This window comes from Podarcis bocagei (genome assembly GCF_964188305.1).
Source record: "Podarcis bocagei genome assembly, chromosome: 12".
NCBI classification, from domain to species: Eukaryota; Metazoa; Chordata; class Lepidosauria; order Squamata; family Lacertidae; genus Podarcis; species Podarcis bocagei.
The window spans coordinates 7671738-7697187 of NC_138137.1; the positions used below are offsets into that span (position 1 = coordinate 7671738).

Below are 25450 nucleotides of genomic sequence, written 5' to 3' on the forward strand. Positions count from 1 at the left end.
CGCAAAGGAAGCAGCATGGATGTATGAGGGAACACCTCCCCCCCCAAAAAAAAATCACATTTGGGCAACATTGGGGTTGGTCCCAATAAGAGTTTTTGCCCAAAATGTGGGTCATAAGCAACATATAATCCAGGCCCCCCCCCCAAGGTCTGAGGGACAGTGGACCGGCCCCCTGCTGAAAAAGTTTGCTGACCCCTGGTCTGCAGGTTCATCAGTGCTTGCTAACCACTGGTGAATAACTGTTCTTCAAATGTGCCGTTTCTTCTTTTAACAAGGGACTATTATAGTGTGAAGAATAAAATAATATTCAAGCTTTCCATAAACGCCTCTGGAAATAATATACAATAACGTTTTACAATTTGATGACATTTTGCTTTGGAGCCTAAGTCAAGAGGAGGAAGCACTGGGGAATTTGGGGGGGGGGAATGTGCTTGAAAACAATAGCCAGGGAAAATTACTTTCATGTCATATTTTCCAATCTTGGGTTTCACACATTGCTTTTAACCTATAGTGTGCTTTTTTTTTTTAATGCTCCGAGACCTTTCTCCCGCAAGTAATCTCTTGATAAATGTCACTCTTGGCTTTTATTCAAAAGAACAGAAAAGTCACATGAAAGTAAGAGGAAAAGCCTCAGCACTTTGCTTTGCATTTTATCGTATGCTAATTTTTGGTTATCCTGTTTGTTAGGAATCAGTGCTAGGCCATGCAAAGATGACATATGGGTTTCCTAGAGTGATCCTCAAATTTTGGAGTTCACAGAATGCCTGGAAGTGGGTGCAAAGTTACAGGAAGGAGCATCAGCTAAAACATGCCTCTACAAGGGCACTGACAAGCCTTATGGAGGAGTCTTATTGGCCTCATTATCCCAACCTGGTTTGGGAAGAGCTGCTTCTTGGGGTTAATGGTACTTAACGGAATCATAAAGTTGTGATTTTCCTGGTATTAAGAGGGGTCAGAGACGTCTCGTTCCATTCATCTTTCTAATGCCAGTTTTAGAACCTTGCCCTGATCCAAAAATCTTTGCACATGCCATCAAAGCATGTTCTGCTTGCTCTGCTATGGGATAGATTGTCAGGGCAGGGGCAAGAGAAGGCAAAACAAATTTAGAAGAAGGGCTTGTTCAAAAGAGTTGAAGAAACTTGGTCTAAGACAGCCTTCCCAAACCTGATGCTCTCCATGACATCCATGACAATTGGCCATGGTGGATGGGGCTGATGGGAGTTTTATTATCACGAGCCTCTTACATATCTGCTGCTATTGCTGCCAACGGTGGTCCATGGCAGGCAGCAGCTGTGGAAGCTCTGGCTTGATGATCTGAGTCTGCATTAAGAGACTGCTAAGATGGTCTCTGACCTTTTCAGCAGCCTCAGCTTTTGTAGCTGGAGTCAGTCCAGGCCCTGCCCTCCCAGGCCAGATAGGAAAAGGCATGTAAGGCAGGGAGCAGGTCTTCCAGGGCTCACAGCCAAGATGGATTTAAGTGTGAACTTGTAGAACAACCCTAGCTCCCTGATCAGTACTTCTACAGGGGGTTAGGATTAAGTGGGTGGCCCCTCCATGGGAGTGGGACAGATCACAGACAGCCTAGAACTGGCGCAACAGTAAAAAAGAAGAAGAAAACACTCCAATTTGTCCATCCTCATCAGCAAGAGAGCAGGATATATAGAGGTGGCTCTGCTTATCCGCAGCCTCATTTAGGATTGCCCTAAGTGTAACTCATTTTGTCAGAATTCAAACGAGTATGTACATTGGAATGAACTTCTCAACGTCTAGCTTAGCACTGATTGTAATCATTTTATAGAATCAACTGACTGCAAGATGGCAAAGCTGTTAATTTCAATAAGCCAATCAGGAAGCATTCATTTATTTATATTTACGAAGGAACATGGTTTGTGTACATTGGACTCCTTCCTTAAATATTCAATGCTAAATTGCAGTTACTTCAACAGCTTTTTACAGCTGTATTTATTTCTCACAGCTTTCCTAGTATGCACAGATGATTGAATTTATGAACACGTTAGATTTCTCAATTGAAATATGAGGCAATAATTATGGCATCTAAATGCAAAATAAAAAATGTTTTCCGGATTGCAGTGTAAAAGGATGTCTCTCTCTCTCTGTGCGTGTGTATAAATTCTTGGAGGTTGCTCTCTGCTACACTATGAACTCCTTTATAGCATTTTTAAGAATGCCAAATGGGTCAGGGCTTAGGTATGCCTATATCTTTGAGCAAAATTAATCAGCCCCACAATTCAAGGAACAGGAAGCCCATGCCACAATTTCAGTATCTTACATGCAATTAATTGTGTTGAAGTAACTAAGGATTTATCAGAGGTTGACTGATCCTGAACACATTTTATAAAACTGCCCCCTGCAAAGTAATTCTGACAATTATCTGATGATTGGCTTAGAAAACCATTGGTTGAAGTCAATGAGGCTGCAAATAAGTCTTAGGAGGGATGAAAGTAACATTTTTAAATGCAGTATGGTTTTCTAATGGGCAAAGGAAACTGTAAAACTTTAGTAGACGTAGCATGCTTGGGAACAGTAAAACTTTCATCCGTTTACATGATCTGGTGAGAAATAAGCCCGGTTATTGCAGAAGCCCAAAGCACGGCTGAACAAAGAGACTTGATGCTTGTGAATTTGGAAACAGTGATTGTAGCTGGTAATTTGGAAATTTTGTGAAATGGCAAATTATATACATAAATTCTTTTCAACTGATATTCTCATTCACTCAAATGATCCAAGCATCAACATGCTTTAATTGACATAAAGGTATGAGAAAAGTGTGGATAACACATCCCCAGTAGAATACCCAGTTTTCACAAAGGCATTCAAAATTATTATCTCACATATCAGTTTGTGTTTCTTAAAATTAAATCCTAATTTTTCTTTATTCAAAGCACTGAATGACAGGCTTGCTATTGCAACAACCGATGGGCTACTGTGCATTCTGGTGGGCTATTGTGCCTTTTCCTCTCATGTGTATACTTAGTTGGAAATAGGTTATGGCTGCTTTTTGTGGACCCACTTTAACTGTTTGAAAACCTGTTGCTATGTAGGTTACAGTTATACACTAGAAGAGCTCTCCTTGCCTCCTTTGATTCTGCCTGGATTTCATCAACCCCTTCTGAAAAAGAATAATAAAAATGGCCTTTGCTTTCCCTGCCACAAGAAGTAGGACACTCACTCTGCTGCTCCACCAGTTCCATGCAGACATGCTCACAAATTGGGGGGCGCTGGTGTTTTGTTTGCTATTATGTTATGTATTTTTGTGTTTCTGTACTGTAAACTGCCCCGTGATCCTCAGGTGAGGGGCAGTATATAAATGCAATAAATATTACATGTAAATCCAAAAGCAACGCCACTGCCTAGCAGCTTAACAGCAGGGGTTCAGTGTCTGCCAAGTGCTAATGTTGGACAATTCCAATGAAAACAGAAATGGGGGCAGAAATTGCTGGTGTTTGTCTCAATATTCATCCCATGTCTGGAACAGAAATCAATCCAGCTAGTATGATCAGTATTTGCTGGTTTTGTTGCTTTCAATCCATAAATGATACGTAATTAATTATGTCCCCCCGCCCCCCCCCCACAATTTGCAGTGTGTGATTTTGCCATGGCAGACAGCAAATAACATGGATTTTGGTGGAAGGTGAAATGTAGCTGAACAGAAACTGTTCTGTGTGTCACAAATACAGGGCAGAACAGAAAACAACCCTATTGGGCACAGCAGCAGCAAGCAAAGGTGGGAAAAATACTTAAATTGTTGGCTTGAAAGTGCATTTTGTCTTTTGAGGGTGGGAGAGGAGCAGAGAATCTCTCAGATGTCATTGCATGCCATATTGGGGAACACTCTTCGAAGCAAAGGGAAACCGAAAAATATCTGGACCCAATGGCTGTGAACCAACATGAAGGTAAACATTCTCAGTGGTAGAACATTTCTGAGATTTTTTTCCCCCAAGTCCCCTGAAAGCACAGCTTTCAACTAGAAAACTAAAACTGGGCTTATTCAACACAGCCCTAATTTTCACTTCAGGAAATGAAAATCACTGATATTTAATGCCACCCTAATTTTATACACAGTAAGTTTAATTTCCTTCTAGCAAAAACAAATATAAACCTATCACACCGGAGCCCCAACTTGCGAAGAACAGCAGCAAAAGGACACTTTGGATTCACTCAGTTCTGATCAAAGCCCAGTAAATAATGCAGCTACCCAGCAAGAGTCCTAAAATAAAGGAGTAACTGGATGAATAAAATATATATTTACACTTTTACTATCAATGAGCTAATAAACATTTTTGAAAAGTTTTGATTACTTCATATATATATTTTTAAAAAGCTTTGTATAAAAGTTGATGGCATAGTTAGACTTGAAACCAAGCAATAAATAACCATGTCGCATATTGGCTGCACACAGCATTGTGCTGTTTCAAATGTTTCTTTCCCTGGGAACTGCTTTTCTGAGCTCTCCAAACTGTTCTCAGAGGGCCTTCTGGTTTTACACAAGGCATTTCAAGACATTCTCCGCAGGAGACTTTTTACAACAAAGTTCACACAGAACACCAAAAGCGCCACTAGAATCTTTCCAGGTGACATTTCAGGAAGAAATGTACATAGCTACATTATGGAGACGGATTTGATGATGGCCAATCCCAAAGAAAAATACAGTATCAAAACTTAGCAAAGGGAGCAGCCCCCACAGCATTTGACCCGGACCTCCCTCCTGCTGCTGTTCTCATGTATTATAGGTTGTCCCTCTCAGCAAGGAGTGACTGCGATTAGAGACTCTGTTGTCTTGCATAAAGCAAAACAATAATAATATTAAAATATCATTTTAGAAAGGAAGTTGAGAGAGTCAACTATTAGCAGACGGTTTTAATAATCTTCAGCTTCAACTGGAAGATAAGTAGCGTAGTGGGTAAGAGACTGAGCTAGGAATTAGGAAACTCCGAGCACAACTGTCCCATCTGCTAAAAGAGGTACAGTTAGGTCATTTCAGATTCTGGGCTTACTGGTCTTAGAAGGCCCTCCCTGCTCAGTAGGGCCCTAGATTTCTGCCCCAAAGCCTGCCCCATTGTCTCCTACGAACTTGTCTGAGGCTCTGCAAACTGCTTCTCAGCCTGAGCCCTTCAGGATATTAAGAACTTACAATAACAGGGCTATAATAAAAGGATTAATCAGATACTTATTTATTTAAATATTACAGCCTGTACTTTCATAAAGAATATCAAGGTGGCTTATGACCTACAAAGTCAATCCAAAATATAATTAAAAACACCCATAATCTATGCTTTTGACATTCTGAATCAGGTAGCTTCAACCTTTTCTGACCCAGGGCCCACTTTCAACCCAAACATGCAATTGGGGATTCATTTCTTGAATTTCTTACCATATATTTGCATGGTGGCCGTGCTCCTGTTGCGACCCACCTAAGATCACTAGTGGGTCCCAACCCACCAGTAGACGACCAGTACGCTAAATCACAGTATGAATAGTATATATCTGTCTGCTTTCTGGCCCCTAAAGCTAAAGTAAGATATCAACTCAACAGAGGCCTGCAGAAGTAAAGGAGAGGAAAAGATGAACAGAAAAAGATTAAAGATCATAAGCAGCAGGATCACAAGCAGATCATAAGCAGTAGGAAGATCATAAGCAGCTATGCCAGTGTGCCAAGCCACAGTTCCCTCTGTTGATCAGATCAGCAGCCTCCAATGGGTATGGGGATTTAGTGCACAGTTTGCAGAGCCTAACAGTGTCTGGAAGGACGACTAAAGGATCTGAACAAGGGTGGCCTTCCTTTCTGGGGAGCAGAGATGGTCTTCAGTGGAGGTTCACATCAGGCTTGTTTGGGGAAGAAGCAACCAACTGGGCTCTGCATTTGGCTGCGGAAACTGCCGCAGGCAATACACACACAAAGGAAGAACTTAAGAGAGGCAGCTACTTTTAAAGAATAATAATAATATAATTAGCACATTAAATGAATAATAGCTTTTGATCATCCCTGACACAGAATGCGAAATCTCTCATCAGCTTGCAAGTCAGTGTTCCACCTTGTTCGAAAGGCTAATTTAAAAAGTCAGCATGTGTTCAAATCGGGACATGCGTTGGCACTGAGGCTGGGAACAGAAAGTGGTCACAAAGTTCAGTGATATATGAGTCAATTGAAGCCATGAGTCAATAGCTGCCTGTAGCTGATTGAATGGGCCTCACCAGTAGGTGTTACTTCAGCCATTAATGGAGTTTGCTCTGTGGACACGGCAATATATACGCCTGCCAAGACACATAAGAGATATCCAAACCAAACTCGGATCTGCCAGATTCTGAAAATACCAGATATATTTATAAAAATGCTGTTCTCTATCTGCAACAGCATCCAAAGCAATGTCTGCCTGTGGTGGCCACAGCCACACCTAACCGTATGTTTGAAACCACACTCTGACAAATCACCACAGTTTTCTCATTCATGGCCGCTTCAGTTAATCAGTCAAAGTAACTCCGGGCATTTTGAGGATCCTGATTTAATGTAGCAATAACAATAATTCCAACTGTGGCTTCAACCATTCTCTGAAATTCCAAAATTTGTATTAACCTTGGCTTCTGGCTTACTAGCTGTTTTCATCACAACTAAATATCAAAGTTCTTTCTTGGTGGGATAAGCCAAACCTCATCACAAGGCCTCTTTTCTTCTATGAGGCTTCACTTGTACCACCATGAGAGTAATTTTTCACTCCCATGGTCCTTTTCTGAAATTACTCTAAGTTGAAGGGGTGTTATTCCTTGCAGAACATCTTCTAATACTGGGTTCATGTCCCAAGCTTTGTATGGGGTACCTTGAATAAAAGTCCTGATAAATTCCTCGGGTTTTACAATGTGTAATTACATTATTATTATTATTATTATTATTATTATTATTATTATTACTACTACTACTACTACTACTACAATAACCCCACACACACATACCGGTAGTTTAAAAGGCCATAGATTTTTTTAATTAGCAAAAGGCCTGAGAGAAGAGGAATGTTTTTGCCTGGCACCTAAAGATATGCAATGAAGGTGAGAGCATTCCACAAACTGGGGAGCCACTGCAGAAAAGGCCCCGTTTTCGTGTTGCCAGCTTCTGGACCTCTCATGCAGGAGGCACACGAAGAAGGGCCAGAAAGGATGATCGCACGGCCTGGGCTGGTTTTTATGGGGAGAGGTGGTCCTTAAGGTATTGTGGTCCCGAGAAGTTTAAGGCTTTATAGTTAAGAACCAGTACTTTGAATTGGGCCCAGAAGCTAATTGGAAGCCAGTGCAGTTGGGTCAGGATCAATGTAATATGCTCAAACCATCTTACCCTGGTGAGGAACCTGGCCAGCTAAAGTTTCTGAACCATCTTCAGAAGCAGCCCCCTGCACAACACATTGCAGTAATCTAACCTAGAGCATTGACAATAGAAGTTAGGCTACCTGTGTCCTGACAGAGGCGCAGCTGGGCCACCAGCCAAAGCTGTTGGCAGGCATCCCATTGCAGAAGGGAAAACAGGCTGGAGTATAAAAAGGAGGATGGCCCAGGGTCTAGGTTTGTAAAGAGCTACAGTGGTGCCTCGCAAGACGAAAAGAATCCGTTCTGTGATTCTCTTTGTCTAGCGGTTTTTTTGTCTTGCGAAGCAAGCCCATTGAAGGATTAGCGGATTAGCGCTATTAGCGGCTTTTAGCGGCTTATCGGCTTATCGGATCAGCTGATAAGCAGCTTAGCGGCTTAGAAAAGGGGGGGAGGGGAAAAAACCAGCAGGAACTCGCAAGACATTGTCGTCTTGCGAAGCAAGCCCATAGGAGATTCGTTTTGCGAAGCACCTCCAAAACGGAAAACTCTTTCGTCTAGCAAGTTTTCCGTCTTGCGAGGCATTCGTCTTGCGGGGTACCACTGTAATAGTCTAAGACTTAGTTAACAGTTTTCAGGATACCCCGAAGGAAGGGGCTTATTTGAGGGTCTTGAGCAATTTCTTACTCTTTCCAGGGCAAAGTATGCTTATGGGATAATGTGCCTATGAGGAAAAATACAGGTATACTTGCTGTTTCAGGTTGTCCAGCTTACTGCATCTATGGTCTCAACTTCAGGAATTCGTTCTTGATTTTGTACAGCCAAAATTGACTAAGCTGTAATATGGTAAGCATGCAACTTATGCAGGGGTTATGTTCCCGGGGATTACACCTAAAGCCAAAATTGTGTATACTCAAAACTCACTGGGTTTCAAGGGTGGGTGGGATTGCCAAAGTCTTTTCCCCCAGACGTCCGTCCACTTCCCGCTCCCTTTTTATTTTATTATTTTTTAACTGCCATGCATGTAAAGCTGCATGTGCCCAAGTGAAATGTGTGTTACGTTGTGGGCTTACTGTAACAGAAAAGGGGTATGTAAGAGTCTGAATCTGTTACTATTCTGTCCATTCCAATAGATGTGACTCTGAATGGATTGCTAGTCACACATTTCATTCCACATGTGTGGAAGAATTTCTGGGATTACAGGGTGTTTCTCGCTTGCTCCCCCTCATGAATTTTTGTGCACAAATATATAACTGCCACATTAGTTGAATCTAAGGTAAGAGTAGTAACAAAATAATAATTTTCACCAGCTACTCATAAAGACAAAGAATTTTTAGGGTGGTTCCACAGTGATAAAGTGAAGTGCAGCTTGAAGAAACACAAGAACCAAAATTAGGTGGCTTTCGAAGACAAAATATTCCAGCAGCTTAGTTTTACACTAAGAATGGCCTCATCATATAATTGATTCATTTCCTTTATTTTATTTTTATTGGGCTAAAACTTCTCTGTGTACACAAATACAGTAGGTGAAAAGGCAAAAAGCATCCAGTATTTCACCTACATGTAACATGAAGCAAGAGCATTTCTTTTGGGGATATATATATATATGGAGATATTTGTACTGTAAATGCAGTGTTTATTAAAGCAGATTGAAAGCAGGTGAGTTTCAGTCCAAGTGTTTCTGATCTGTTTCACCCATAAACTTCAGTTTTTTCCGAAATAATAAAGTCTCTATGCTACCATGACCTTGCTTTACTCAGGCTACTAAAGTGGGCTAAATTATGTGTTGTCCAATTTCAAACGAACTGAAAACACTAGAGTCTTTGGGCAATTTAACAGTGCTGAATTTCTGTGTTTCCAGGACTGAAAATAGACACTATCTGAAATGCAAGAAAAATAAACAGATTTGGATTTTTTGTTGGATTTGTACCAAATTTTTCTAAGTACAAACAAATCTTGTTACATCCAAAGGATAGATAGGAGCTATTGAGAATTGTTGCATCCACTACAGCAAAGCTGTAAACTGGAGATGGCTAACTTGGGGCCCATGGGCTGTTACTAGCCCACTTAAGACCCCCCCCCAATATATTGTTTTAAATTTTATTCTACTAACTGGATCCCTGCTAGATGCTATGTGATGCCACGATGCCCCTAGCATTTTTCATTTTAAAACAAATATTTGGCCCTACTACAGGTGCCACATAGTCCCGTTCCACATTTGTAAGAACTCGATTGTTTACTGTTCCAGCACCTACACTTTGGAACCTGACTATTGAGATCACCTTCAATGTCCTGTTTCCAGTGCCGGCTAAAAATATTCCTGTTTAGACAAGCCTACCTACATGAAAGATGACATAATTTTCACCTGTTTTAGTATTTTAAATTTTAAAGTTGGGTTGTAAATATTTCTCAGTTTTACTATTTTATCTTTTGTATACCGATTTACAAAATGTTTTCTTTTACAATCAAGCAATGTATAAATTTTATGAAATGTTGGTTGGTTGGTTTAGTGTTTTTTTACTGGTCACCCTCACAGGTTTCTTGCTCTGATTCCCTGAGGCCAAAAGGTCTTTGTGATGCACTCCAAGACTGTTCCAGAATTTGCCCTCCTTAAAAAGAACTAAAACTGGAATGAATAATGAAGGATGAAAATGTTTTCAAATCGCATAGACTAGCTGATGGGAAAGGAACTTGGAAGGCAGCCTTGAAAACTGCAGTTCTCACTATACACACTTTTACAAAACTCACTGCATAAATGTAGCTCTCCGTTTAAAGAGGATGAGCGCCACCACTGCTAAAAATCATGATGTTACATTTGTGCAAGAGAACACCCAGGATATTCTCACTGGTGCAGCCTCTCAGGCGAGTTCCACTCATGAAGTTGCATTACACATGGCTATGAATGGCTGGGACAGGACAGAGGAATGCCACCATTAAGCAAATAATGAAATGCAAATAATGCAAATAATGAAAAAAGTCCTCTTGCTACCCTATTTTAGTTCTTTAAAGGGAAAACGGGAGGGGGGTAAAGTAGGAACTGCTGTTGTGCCCTTGCTACTACTGTGCTGTGTAAAGTGAAGAGGCGGCAACCTTTCTAGGTTTTTTTGATAGTTGTCCTTAGTTAGCATTAATATCCATTTCACATTCCTAGATTGAGTCACGGTGCCCTGCTGCCTGGTCAAGACGGTAGTAATAAAGGCTGAAAGAAACGGTTTCATTCTGGTCAGAGAGTTATGGTCAACGGAGTTCTTATTTAACAGGAATGCTGCCTGTCTCTATACAGGCTTGCTTCTTTCCAAGGCTGCTGTTGTAAAGAAACAGTTTTCACAAAATCACAGAGGGCGTACTCTCTCTTTATGCAGCTACTGAACATGTAAAGCTGTTTCCCAACACCATACCCACCCTCTGCCCAGGCAGTTTTGAGGAGGAGGAGCTCGAATATTGGGGGGGGGGGTGTCCTGTTTGAAGTCCCAACTGGACAGGGGACACTTTTGTCCTAAAAGGGGATGATTCCATTTTTCTAGGGACGGGTAGCAATCCTACTGGCTGCAGGATTATTATTATTATTAGCAGTAGTAGTAGTATTTCTATACTACCCCGCACCCAGAGATATCAGGGCGGTTTGCAGAACAAAGTCAAACCACAAAATACATAATCAAAACAACAACAACAACAACAACCTTCCCCCCCAACCCCCCCCACCACATTTTAAAAGGGCATAGGATGTCAATAAAATCAACCAAAGGCCTAGTTAAAAAGGAACGTTTTTGTCTGGTGCCTAAAGGTGTATAATGAAGGTGCCAGGCAAACCTCCCTGGGGAGAGCATTCCACAGATGGGGAGCCACTGCAGAGAAGGCCCCGTTCTTGTGTTGCCACCTTCTGGACCTCAAGGAGGAGGCACACGAAGAAGGGCCTCAGAAGATGATCTCAGGGTCCGGGTAGGTTCATATGGAAAGAGGCGGTCCTTGAAGTATTGCGGTCCTGAGCCATTGACACCATACATATAACAACACATAACACACACACATCCAGAAAGCCCCCTCCCCCTGTTCTTTTGATCAGTAAAAAAGGGGACTTCCTTCCCTCCCAGCCAAGCACTGCAATGTTATGTCAATGTCTATGTTTCCCCTGTGATGTAATGGTGTTCTTTTTAAAGGTCAAAATATGCAATATTAAACCTTGAATAAATATTTGTATTGGTCGGCAGGGGCCAACAATCCATGCAAGAAGGCAACACTCTGTAGCCCTTTGGTTTTCTTTTTAATAGCCACCTCCAAAAGAAGTAGTCTTGCACATTGGGAAATATTAATCTGCAAGACAAAAATCGCCTGCCTGCAGTCATATCCTCAAAGTGTTCGACATGCAAGATTCATATTGAATATTCTGTTTCAGTATTTTTAGTGTAAGGTAGGAGGGTTCACCTCACTGCTAATTAAGAAATCGTGGAGGTTTGCTATGGATAGCAAGCCAAAACAAGTCACTATAAGCACCACCTGGCTCCAAGCCAAGGCCCAACAGGAACCAGGAAACATGACCGGATAGACCAAGACCAGTGTGGGGGAACAAGGCAAATGGCCAGCCGATGCAGGCAGAATGCCACAATCTCACTGTGTGGCATGCACAAAGATGTGTACTGGCAAAGAAATGAGAAATGCACCAGAGACCTACCACAGTGGCAAAAGTCTAGGATTTACTGGCAGACTTCTCGCTCCTTTAATCAGAAAGGAGGGCGGATAACAGTAAATATAAACACAAACATGAAAAAATGGAACAGGGCTCTAGGCATTCTGGCTAGCCGTATGCTCTCTTGTCCCTGTTGGGTTTTCTTAATATTGAGGTGGTCAATGGTGCTACTCAGGTGTAGTCTTGATCTGCATGGCAGCACACCTGTGAGCTCTTGACAATTCAACACACCTGTCGTCTCTTGACAATTTAATTAGAGGGGGAGTTTACCTGCTGAACCCAATGCAATGATGTGATAGGGTAATTTATTATTTGAAAACTGTATTTAAGTTGATCAGATGTTTTGTATAGAGCTGGTGTGCAGTGATGATTTGCAGCTGTTAGATTATTATATATTCAAAAATAAAAATAAGCAAAGCTATTGCAGGCAGCCTTTTATTTCAACACCCCAGTCGCTGTGTGCACTCGGTTGGTGAAGAAGTCCAAAAGTCCCCGCAGGCTCTAATCCCTGCTTGGCCTTCGTCTTCATTGGATGCTCTTGGGAAAGTCACCGCCTCTCAGCTTCGCCCACCTCACAGGGTGGATGTGAGGCTGACACAGAGACGGCAAATTTTCATCCTGTGGGCCTAAGTAGGCTTGTTTGTCCTCCTAAAATGGCATGGGATACCATTTTAGCCAAGCCACAGCCAGCCTATCAAGCTGGGGGCAGATGCATCAAGGCCCAAGGGCTTGTAGGCAAAGCTCTGTGCACAGCAATATGCAGGTCCTGACGATCAGCTGATTGCCAAAAGCTTTCATAGCTCTGCGCCCAAAGCACCTAAGCCCAGACCATCCGCTGATTGTCATCATGAGCAAAAAAGGAGGCATTTGACATCACTGTGATGTCAGGTGATTGACAGCTGAGCAACCCTGCCCACCTGTCAAACTTGGCCTGCAGGGGATATATGAAATAAGGATCTGACCTGGCAGCCAGATCCAATTCTCCACCCCTGGGATAATAAACTCCCTGACAACTTCCAGAGAGGTACATTCCTAAGAGAAATCTTAGGAAACGTGTCACGGTGTGAGCTGAGCTAGGAGGTAATCAGCTCTAGCTGGTTGTTCTAGTGCTCTACAGAAGCCTTGACGTTGGCACCAGCATTGGAAGGAGTAAAAGAAAAGGAAAAAGAGCATGTACTTTTGTCCAGTCTTACCAGATAATAAATCTTACCATGGTGGAAAAAATTAGAGAAGGGCATTTGCGAGGAAGGAAATTCCTACAAAGTAATTGACAAATTTATCACTTTGTCAATTACTTATTTCAATTTATCACTAGATAAATTTATTTATTTCAATTTAATTCATTTCAATTTATCACTAGAGCATGCTGTAGGCAGAAATTTGCTGCTGGATGGGAACAGCAATTTAATCTTCTATGTTTACAGAATACTAATGGGAGCTCACTCCATTCAATACATTTCACTAATGGCAATAATCATAATGACACGAAAGTCCTCTTTCCAAATGATCTGTCCAGTGTATAGAATGCCCTAGAATACTGCTATTAGTCTTCAAAATAATGCACTGGTAGTTTCACACTGCCGAACACTTTTAAAAACAAGGAGTCTTGGACCAGGGGCCGTCAAACGTTTCTCATACTGAGGCTCCATCAGCCATATTCAAGCATACTGTTGCTAAAGAAAACAAAGGTAGACAACACAGCTGGAAGCCCCAGCTCTTGTCCCAAACCAGAGGACAGCAGATCAAAGGCAGGATAGGGGTGAGATGGGATTTCATATACCCTAGAGCAGCAAATCTCTCAAGAAATCTAGACGGCGAACTATCGGCCCCCAGAACCTTTGAACACCACTTTTAAATGGCAGGAAAATAGGATGCACAGGTTTTGGGGGGGGGGGGGACATTCCAAAACTCACACCAAGAAGCAAGCCTGAAGTGGGATGGACATACAAACAACTCTGGAAATATGTCATACTTTTCTATTTGGGCTCCAAGAGCCAAATTTAATGTTCGTATGACTGTAGCCAAACTATTTGGTGTATATTTCATGCTGAAATTAGGTTTTGCTTGCATGTTTTAATCTATTGTTATTTCACGATGGGGTGGGCCATCGTATCAATTATGTTGATGAATTGTCTTATAACCGTAGCCACAGAAGCCTTGGTATCCTCAGCAACCATCTCCCTTTAAGAAACATCTCCATAAAGCCCGTGAAGTACAGTGATCAAGTGAGGACCAGTGAAAACGGCCACCATGAATGGAAAAGATTTGTGAAGAGACCTGCTTTCATTTTCATGGAGTTCAGAAATACCCAGAAGGGCTTAGCTGTTTGAGCCGGAATCTTCAGTAAAGAGTTTGCCCTAAATGAAGTTGTGAGGAAGCCTCTTTAAAACTAAAATAATACAGCAGAAGTCATCTGGTCTCAATTCCAAGAAGGCGCACAGAAATTTCCCAGTAATACCTCAATTTTGCCAGTAATATAAGTGAGCCCAGAAGTTATACATTAAAGATCATCACAGCGGGATGGACATCTTTTGTAGCATTCAAAGTCCTTCACTCTGTCCATTTAATTGGGAAGGTTCAATGGCAGTTGGAGAAAAGCACTGCCCTTATTGTCCTGAGCAAATTCCTGGAATGGTAATTTAGGCTACACACCTAGTTCCCCCCCTGTAGTTTCGATTGGATACAGATTCTTCTTTGCTTTATCTCCTAAAACTGTTGTGCAGGGTTGCTATGCACTTGCTGAATAGTTACCACATTCTCCCCTAAGGGTGGCTACATTTCAATGCTGGTTGAAGTGATCCTTGTTTAAACATTACTTAGCTCATGAGAGTGCAACAGAACTTAATTAAATTAATTTCTTTAAAGTGCTTTGGGTCTTCAGATGAAAGGTGCTATAGAAACCCAGAGTGCTATTAACATTTTCAGCTTGGTGAAGCATATTTGGATAAACATCCACATCGGTCTTCACCCATCACCCAACCCTTCAATGCTTCAATTATCTTACTCTGTGTGCTTTAAAAATTTGCAGATTCTTCGCTTCCTGGTTTCCCCTTCAAGTGGAAAAAAATGTAAATACAAATGGTTAACACAAGATATAACTGTACCTAAAATCCTTCTGAAACACAGAGAATGCTCTTTTTCTCCTATAGCATACTCTGCCTCACCCCCCTCTTAAAAATGTGTATAGCGAAAGGCATAAATATGACAAAATACAGAGAACAGGCATTCCTGTGTTATGCAACTGGCAACAGTGGGGGATTTCAATAAATCTACAAGGTAGCAAATTCAAATCTGATCAAAGGAAACAATTTTTCACACAACACTTAATGGGAGCAGGGAATTCAGTCTCACAGAATGCGCAGAAGTCAAGAATCTGGCAAAAACCAAAGGTGGAAAACATGAACTAAGCAAAAAGGGAAAGAATTGCCTTCTCAAGGCGGCACACTGTAAGGAGCAACTCAGGAGTGCCTTACCACATAGCAAATGATTTTTTAATAAAGTAACCTAATTTCAGCTGTCTACGTTTTTCAAATGTGATCTAATGGTCTTCCCAGAAGTTGAAAGTTGGGAAAAGGACCTGCCTCAGGATATATGCTCTTGAACACTGGTGTTTGAAGTAAATAAAAGGAACTGTAAGAATGGTATTCTGGACATGTTTAGACGAGGTAGGGTTAAAAGAAAAATATGCTTGATTGTTTTAGTGGATCCTTTGCAACGTAGCTGTCAGAACTCCACAAGATGGAACTGAAACATGTAGGTTGAACTGTTGAGGTACCCACAATGTTTCATAGAACACAAAACCCTGGGATGGCATTAGAGCTGGGATAGCTCAGTTAGCAGAGCACGAGACTCTTATCTCAGGGCCTTGGGTTCAAGCCCACATTGGGCAAAAAGGGGGTTGGACTAGATGACCCTTGTGGTCCCAACTCTATTATTCTATGAAGAAAACCCATGGGCCTGTATCCACCTAAGAGAATTCCAAATTCCCACATTTTACAGCCCCTTTCCACTTTTGCTGGAATACCCAAAGTGGGTGGGGAAGAATTGCTATCTTCACTCAATCTACTCTTGCTGCACCCTAGTCTACCTGAGTGAGTGAACGGCTGGAAGAGTGAGAGTCTTCTGTGCTAATATTAGTGAACTCGGAAATGAAGAGTACAGGTAAGGGGGAGGCAGAATCAGAAATGATGGAAGACTGGAGGCAGAAACAAAAGAAGGAAAGAAAGATATGCACTTGTGGAGAGATCTATGGTGATACAGAGAGGATGCTATCAGATACAGAGGTGGGTAACAGGGATGGACTGCAGAGAGATCTGTGGATTGAGAAACAGAAAAATAAAGGGTTTTCATGACAGAAAATGAGAACCAACAGAGCTGTTAGTGGAATTTTAGAATAATAATTTCATTTTGGATTGGGGGTGTACCTGATTATCACCGGTGCTTTCTCTGTCCATTATTTACATTCCTGTAGAAGAGATTATACTATGCCCACTTTCTTTCTGCATGATTCTTTATCTTCCCAATCTTAAGCGTCAGGGCTGTTATGGTCGCCCTGCTGTTCTAGCCCTATCATGTAGGATATTTTTATTTTTTTAAACTCTGTGGGATGAGAGACTAAATGTATTCTGAAATTAGCTCAACCACAGGTAATTGACTTGTTGTGGCAGGAACTACTGGGCAAACACCGATGGCCTTTGTGAAGGATATTTCACAAAACCATCACACCAATGTTGCTTCTGACACTAAAATCCCTGTTTGTGGCTGAGTGCTGATCAAAGGTGTTTAAACTGATCCAATAAACTATAGGATATGAGATCATCTTTAATATGGTCTAATGTGGGAAATCATTTTTTAAAACCTGGTTATGATTTGCTTTGGTGTGTTTTTTTTTTTTTGTATGCTAATTACGCAGGGGGAAAGGATCTTGATTTTTCCCCCAAAAAGGAATGACTTGCTTTTGTCTCAGCTACAGTCTGTTTCTACAAGTTTGCATCCTGTCTGATAAGCCATATAGAGAACTAGACTTCTAAAAAATCACTGTGTTAATATATTAATGACACTGACTGTAGAACAAAGCAGAGACAGTGAGGACAGCTGAGAAGATTCCATTCAACACTGCATCAGCCTTTGGACTCTGAACTGTGCTATGCATTCAGCATGGCCCATAGGGAGGGGAGTCCGAGACCCTGTCTCAGGTTGAGACTGCATCCACAACAGCACCCAAATGCATCTACAAAAAGCAGATTCCTAAAATCCAGTCCAAACATCCAGGTTTTGTAGAGTTCACCAGTTCGTCTGTATGGAGAAAGAGGTGGGGAAGGCTCTCCCAGCACTGTGGCTATGAAATCAAGAAAAAAGTACGTCCCTTAAAAAGCCGTGATGTTTTGGAATAAGACATAGTCTGTTGAAAGACTTCCATTGTCTGGCAGGTTAATTTGTCACTCAAACGTAAAACAAGGAGTCAATGGTGATTGTGAACATGGTACAAAATGTTCTACTTAGCTGCAATTTTAGAAGTTGAACACAGATGTTATTGATGCCGTGGTTTACACACTATATTGTCTTAGGGCTGACGCCCTGGTATGTTCTGTCTCTTCTATAATCTGGCATGTCTTTCACTTTCATGTGCCTTTGTGGCTGGCAGAACATTTGTAGAAAGAGAGGATATATTAGGAAGAAACATAGGCTCATCAGTCAGAGTGGAATGACAGGGAATGTTACTGTTATTTTGCTCTTTCCCTTTCCCTGTGATTAATACCATTTGATCAGACTTCCTGAATGTCTGCCTATTTAAACATGTGGTTCATTACCCCCATGTGATTTGCATATTCCTGCAAACAATAAACCGACATACCTGACTTGAACTAGCTTATATTAGAATAGCTTATTTTTTAGAAGTTTGATAAGGTTAGAAAGCTGCTTAGATCCTGACCTGATAGTTTAAGGGTGCACTTCACTGAAACACACTGGGTGTGACAGTTTTGAGCAACCTAACAGTTGGACCACCAAACCCAATGGAGTCAAGATTTGTGTCTATCTTATCTGCCATTTATAAAGGCTTTATTTGTAACTAATACTTCAAGGATGTACAATTTCATCCAGTGGTTTTTTCTGGGGGGATGCGGGAGTATGCATACCCCTAAACACTTTGCGAACCTATGTACTTTTGTCCATTTACTGTATTTCTTTCCCCCGATTTGAAATACAAAATGGTGATTTTCTGGAGTCAAAAGGAGAGTCCGTACCCCTAAACATTATTATTTTTAGAAAAAAAGCACTGGTTTCATCCTTTTAATGCTTAGGCAAGAGTATTGTATCATATTCTGTTCAGCTTGATGATCATGCATATTTCTGTTGTTATGTTTGTATTAGCAACAAAAAGTCCCAAGTAGAATATGGAAGTCAAACTGACCTAATGAACTTCAGATAGCAGTCCTCTGAAGTTTAAATGGTATTTACATTTTTCTTCCTTTTATACTATTGTAAGAAATGAAATGTAATTTTGTGTTTCATCTTAAGCACATGTGCAGTTTCATCAAATTTCAGAAGAATGCATACCTTTGCAGCATCCAATATTTAAACATGATGGGTGGTATTCAGCCAAGTTTGACACAGAATAGACCTACTGAAATGAATGACCCAGTCTTTGTCATGTTTATTAATTTTAATGGGTCTACTAGGAGTAAACCTTAGTTGAATACCACCCATAGTAGAGTACAGTGGCTTAACTAAAGAAGAGGGCATATAATTTATTTTTGTTACTATTACATCAGCAGATTTCTGCAAGGACAAGCGGATCAAGAAAAACATTTAGTCCAGTTTCCCTTCTACTTCATAATCTCTTGTGGTTTGATTAAATCCTCCAAAAAAATCACTTTTTGAAGGGTTCCTAGCCCTCCCACTTGCAAACTGATACACTGCTTGATTGTAAAAGGGTGAGGGTGATCACAAATGGATGGCAAACATTTTATACATCATAGGGTTGATGGTTGTGCCAGTCTAAGGGGCCCAGAGCCAGTTTCTTTAGGAGGAGCCGCACCAATGCGTCTTTCAAGGCAGCAGAGACCATCCCCTCACACAATGAAGCTTGGACCCAACCAATCAACCCCCTTTGGCAAGATTTCATAAACCAGGAGGGACAGTGGTCAAGAGGTCATGTGATCAAACATATTGCTACCAGTGCCATGTCCACATCAGCTGACTGCTTAGCTGAAACTGATCCCACAACATGTCCTTGACAGTGGCACTGGGTGCTTCAGATGGAGCTGCAGCAAATGCAGAATCAAGATCACTCAGAAGTCGAGTGGCTTTATCCTCAAAGTGTGTAGTCACTTGGTCACACTGGATTTTCAATCTCTCTAGAGCAGCAGTTCTCAACCTGCAGGTCCCCAGATGTTGTTGGACTACAACTCCCATCATCCCTGAGCTCTGGCCTTGCTAGCGAGGGGGTGATGGGAGTTGTAGTTCAACAACATCTGGGGACTCAGGTTGAGAAAGGCTGCTCTAGAGGTTCCTCCCACACAGTGGGAATCAGTAACCATTCGAAAATATCTGCAGGCCAGCTATTTGAGCAGGGGTCAGCAAACTTGTGGGGCTCAGACCTTGCAGGGCTCAGACCTTGTGGGGGGCCGGACTATATTTGGGGGGGGGCAAAATGAATGAATTCCTATGCCCCACAAATAACCCAGAGGTGCATTTTACATAAAAGGACACATTCTACTCATGTAAAAACACGCTGATTCCCAGACTGTCCATGGGCCAGATTTAGAAGGTGATTGGGCTGGATCTGGCCCCTGGGCCTTAATTTGCCTATCCATGTATTAGAGGATGCAAGCGGCAAAATAAGCCTTTCTTGCAGTCCACACTGCCACATAATAGGCATGATTATGTCTCCTAACCAGTGTTTGGTTGGCACATTCCACATTCTCAGGAGGGAGATGATAAATCCATAACTATTGTCCTCCCCCAGTCACTCACTCACTCAGAGAGAATCCTACCAAACCAAACTTCACCTCAACCAGGCTCTCACACTGGGTCACCCAAGGCACTGTGGCTCCCTGAACAGGTGGTCATGATTAGTGCATTTCCCTTCCAGGATGTCCCCACCATCTGTGACAGGACGTCTTCTAGTAAGGCCACACTCACACGCCAACTTTATCCACCCAGCCAGCAATCAAACAAAGCTCCACACACTGCAACCAGCACACCTGCAGGCAGGCATCATACAGGACAAGCAAACTGACACATACACCTTTGCTGGCTGGGAGAGCAGACCAAAACCACCAGAATGCCTATAGGGACAATTGCAAAGTTATTTACTAGAAACGACTTCTCAAAAATTAGATACAGCTTCTCATAATGTTGAAATCAACTTTGTGACAGAATATATTAAAAAGCAGCTTCTCAGTTGATCACCAAGTCCAGTATGTGCAAAATACAAATCCTATTTTGTCAGTGCCGTAGTACATTCTTTTCTAATTAGAATTAGATCAACTGAAAAGCTACTTTTTAATATTTTAATATATTAAGTCATGAAGTTTCTAGTAAATAACTTTGCAATTGTTACTATACGGCCTATTGCATTTATGTGTTTTTTCAATGGGAGGGCAGGGCCCAGGATGGTGCAAACAAGCCTTTTTCCTCCTCATAGAATCACAGAATTGTACAGTTTGAAGGGACCCCAAGGGTTATCTAGTTCTCTGTAGGTCTGCTCCCAAGGGGGAAGCTGTGATAGGGCTACTGGTGAACAATACTGGAAAATAATATATACTTTTGACAAAGTATGCATTTCAACAATCATCCTTAGAACACAGGAGGTGTTCCATTTAAAAAAATCACCCTTAAGACTCATGCTTGACAGATAAAACCTGAAAATGTGGTAACTCTAATCTCTATGGCGTCTTTCTTTTCCAAAAAAAGAAGAAGTCAATGTTGCCTTCCACAAAAGTTTGCAAATGGAATTGTGGAAGTACACTGTGAATATGACAGAGATATGAAAAATCCATGCAACCTTTTGATAATTATATTGAAACCAGTATGGGCAAAAAAGATATGTGTCAGCTCTCTGCACCACAATAAGTCATAGAATCATAGATTCATAGAATTGTGGAGTTGGAAGGGGATCCCAAAAGTTATCAAGTCCAACCCAATGCAATGCAGGAATCTCACGTCACAAGTGAGGTCATTGATACTGCATAAATTGCATGTCTTGAAAAGTTTAATACCAGGAAAAATTCTTATTGTTCTTTGCAAAATGTCATGAACTAAAAAATAAATTGAAAAAATCCTGCCAAAGGATAATCAGTGTGCCCTTGTGGAATAAATCCTGCTTTTTAGCATCTGGTTAAGATGCCTCCAGAACTATTTTTGACACTGTACCACAAAGGGGAAAGATTTGACTATTCTGTCATCGAGAACACCAAGCACCGGCCTAGTCTTGTTATTACATGGTCAATGATGAAATGGGCTAAGTATATAACTGATGAAGGAAATGTATATTGAGAGCCTTCAGAATGGGGTGTAGTCTATTGCTCTGCACCCATTTCTGTCTTGCCAACTGACAGGCCTCAAGCAGAGCCTTTGAAGAGAGCACAACTACCCTGTCTCAGTTCAGGGAGAAAGGCAGACAGATGGCGGATAGCATAATTATCACAGCACCATTACCCTCAACAGCATTCACCAGCTTGAAACACTGCCATTTTCAAAGCTTATGAGGAAAAAACACCAAAAAAAACAGAAGCACGAATTCCTGAAAATACTTTGTGTTGCACCGCTGTACAATCTGAGACCATATCTGGTATCATGTTCATATTTTTCTTCAGTTACAAACTTGGGAAGAAGCCACACAAATGTAATACATCAATTAAAGCAGCTTAAAAAATAAGATAAATATTCCGTGAAGTCCAGTTCCTAGAAATGAGCATGCTCACTTTGTGTGCTTCTTCAAGCATACAAGCAGGCTCTGGAAATACCGTATTTTGTGCCCTATAGGACACATTTTTCCCCCTCCAAAAAGGAAGGGGAAATGTGTGTGCGTCCTATGGGGCGAATGCAGGCTTTCGCTGAAGCCTGGAGAGCGAGAGGGGTTGGTGCGCACCGACCCCTCTCGCTCTCCAGGCTTCAGGAAACTCTGCGCAAGCCGCGGGAGCCCTCCCCCAGCTTGCGCAGAGCCGCCTCTTATACCGAAGCCCCAGCGTGCTGGGCAGTCGCGCCGGGGCTTCAGGTAGCTCCGCGCAAGCCGCGGGAGGGCTCCCACGGCTTGCGCAGAGCAGCCTGTTCTGGGGGCTGGGGTCGGGGGAAGCTCGGGCTTCCCCCGCCCCAGCCCCACACCTATGGGGGAAATAATTTTTTTCCCTTTATTTCCCCCCAAAAAAACTAGTTGCGCCTTATGGTCCGGTGCGTCCTATGGGGCGCAAAATACAGTATTTTTGACACACAAGCACACACACACACACAGAGAGAGAGAGAGAGAGACAGACAGACAGACAGACAGACAGACAGACATTTCCAAGTACTACATGCTTCATTCATAGGTAAAGGTAAAGGTACCCCTGCCCGTACGGGCCAGTCGTGACCCACTCTAGGGTTGCCGCTCATCTCGCTCAAGAGGCCAGGAGCCGGCACCGTCCGAAGGCACTTCCAGGTCACGTGGCCAGCGTGACGAAGCTACTCTGGCGAGCCAACACCAGCGCCGCGCATGGAAACGCTGTTTACCTTCCCACTATAAAGCGGTACCTATTTATCTACTTGCACTTAGGGGTGCTTTCGAACTGCTAGGTGCTTCATTCATACCTGTGCCTTACTGGAGCACCCCACCCAATCTGCTTAGCAACCATAAATAACTTTTTTATATAAGTTCTGGGTAAGATAAATAGTGTTATGTCTGTGTGAGTGTGTGTGTGAGAGAGTGTGTAGGGGGCATTTTTGTGCTTACAATGAAGGGAACCGGGTAGGAGATTGAAGAAAAGGAGAGACACAACTGTCATTCATTGTTGTTCCTGACAGCCTTTTGAGCTGAAGATGGAATAAAAATGCTTTAAATAAATGTACAAGGACAATGTGGCATGTATTGCCCAGGCTGACCTCTGGGTAACTCCCAGAAAAATGACCTTGGCTATGAGAATAGTTCCTGTAACCCTGCAGCCTGGGCACAACGGCTGACAACCAGTCTTTGCAATGAACTGATGGTTGCAAAACCCCCACGAATCTGTGCCCAACAATGGCAAACTCCTCAAAAGCTAGTTATGAGGAAGGCTAAGATCCCCAACCCTGTCCTAGCAATCTGGGAGTGAGGTAACATTCCTTTCCAGCTCCGTTTGGCAGCCAACCGAAGTAAGGTTCAAGCTGCGTAACAACAAAATCCAAGCATCATCCGTTGAAACCAGGCATAAGGCCATTTTATAGCAGTCACAGCCGGAGAGCAATAGTGAGTTGGGGATTTCTGGAATTTCTCCCACCTCAAAGTGGGCACTATCCTGAAGGGAGAACCATCGCTTTTTTATGTCACAAAATTTCCTAGAGCTAATATTTTGCTATATAAACATTGCACACATATGCATATGTATATTAGATTATATACATTATATTAACACACACATATTCATACACACAATCACAAATATACACAAGCATACTATTTTTTTCTTAATTTTACTCATGTTGCTATTGCTTATTCTATCTAACATACAAGCTCTCTAACAAGTGTACTAAGCATGAGTCTTTTTGACTGCTATTGAGAACTTGGCAAACATCTGCTGTTTGTTATTCATCTTGAACAACATGTCGGTCACTTTAAGACCTTGGTAATCAAGTCAATATGTATGTTTGTGAGTGTTCTTTTCTTAGAAACAATATAACACAATAAATTGGAGAGATATGCATACACAACTAAGGCAAATGTAACCACATGTATACCATTCTAAATATCTTATGAATTGGGCCCATAGATAGTATTAAGTAATATTATCATGAATCTGAAAGAGATTGGTTTTCATTTTAAAAAACACACTTATACAGCATACAATCTGATTATAATCTAATTTGCCTTGCAGTTCATGGCCATATATTGCATTTATTTATCTTGAAAAGACACACGTTTCAGATCATGCTCAAAAATATTTGAACATGCATGCACACTCTTCTGTGGGTAAAGATGGCCATTCATCACACAGAGGTCACTCCCTTGGGGAGCTGACACTGAAAGGAGGCACAGGCCTGCAAGTTGGTGCAACCACTCATCCGGGAAGGGGATAGAGATGTAGTAACGGAAAGCTGCAGCCACAAGCAGCTCTCTGCAACACACGGGATGTCCTTTAGCCCAGTATGCATGTGCTGATATGTTTTCACCCTGTTTCTGCATTAACTAGCATACATAAGTGCATTTTAAGCTTTCTCAAATCTAGAATCAGAATCAGAAGAATCTTGATTTGCATCAGTCACTAGCCATAGCAATACAATAAAACACAATGTACTGAAGATAGAGGTAAAAACTTAACAACGCAAAATACATCTCAGAGGTTTACATCGAAAGCTGCATTCGATTCAGTCTCTCAAGTAAGACTGTGGGATAAGTTGAGCTCTTCAAGTATAGCTAAAAGATTGTTGTTCTTGATTAAATTTCCATATAAAACACTCTGCTGAAAGTGTGTTGCTCTACAAATGGGCAGCTCACAGGATCTGTACCACTACAAAGGGAGCTAAGCAAGGTTGTATCCTAGCTCCCACACTGTTTAATTCATATATAAATGATATTGTCCAAAGTAACATCCCCAGAGTAACATGCCCCTAAACTGGCCACAAAAGCCACCTCTATATTACTATACGCAGATATTGCGGTACTTCTAACTCAAACAAAAGTGGGCCTAAAATGATTGATGAGGGCATCCTCAGGATATTGCCAAAGAGAAGAGCTGGCTGTGAATTACAAGACAACTAGAGTCATTGTGTTTTCAGGAAACGATAAGGCCCATAGATGGTCTATGGATAATCAGTTGATCGAACAAGTCTTTAAATACCTCAAATCTATTTAACTAGCCTGCTGAATTGGCAGTGGGAGTGGGAAAAAGCACAATACTTGTGGCAGTCCCTAAGCTTTGGCCTGCTTCCTACAACTATGAGGCAGATTCAGGAGTCTGCTTCTTTGTAATGGCCGCTGGCCTTCCAAGCCAGGCAGGCTTGCTATGGTTAGTTCTGTTTTATTATTTGTTTCATTGCCAGCTCTTGGTTCCATCCTGCTCTCCTGCAGGTTTTATGATTTTATTTATATTATTAATTCTGTAACTGCAGTCCACTTTAAGAATCCGATGAACTAAAAAGCAGGCTATATATTCCCTGCATACATTGTGACGGCTTCTGTAAGGTAATGCTTAGTTAATTGGCTCAAACAATGAACAGAGGGATTGTTTCATTTCAAACTGGATGTTTTGCAGTAACAAAGAGGAATTGGCCCTCTTTGCACTC

General features: G+C 41.8%; 1 protein-coding gene and 1 long non-coding RNA gene across 3 annotated transcripts in view; one reads left to right on the forward strand and one right to left on the reverse strand.

The window, feature by feature from the left end:
- LOC308570422 overlaps positions 1-2093 on the forward strand; it is a 204522-nt gene extending 202429 nt beyond the window's left edge. The window contains exon 11 of the long non-coding RNA XR_014001163.1: positions 688-2093. This is a non-coding gene — a long non-coding RNA (uncharacterized lncRNA). The remainder of the gene's footprint in view (positions 1-687) is intronic.
- The window catches only part of BBS9 (Bardet-Biedl syndrome 9), a 229434-nt gene that overhangs the window by 12257 nt on the left and 191727 nt on the right, over positions 1-25450 (reverse strand). The window lies entirely within an intron of this gene.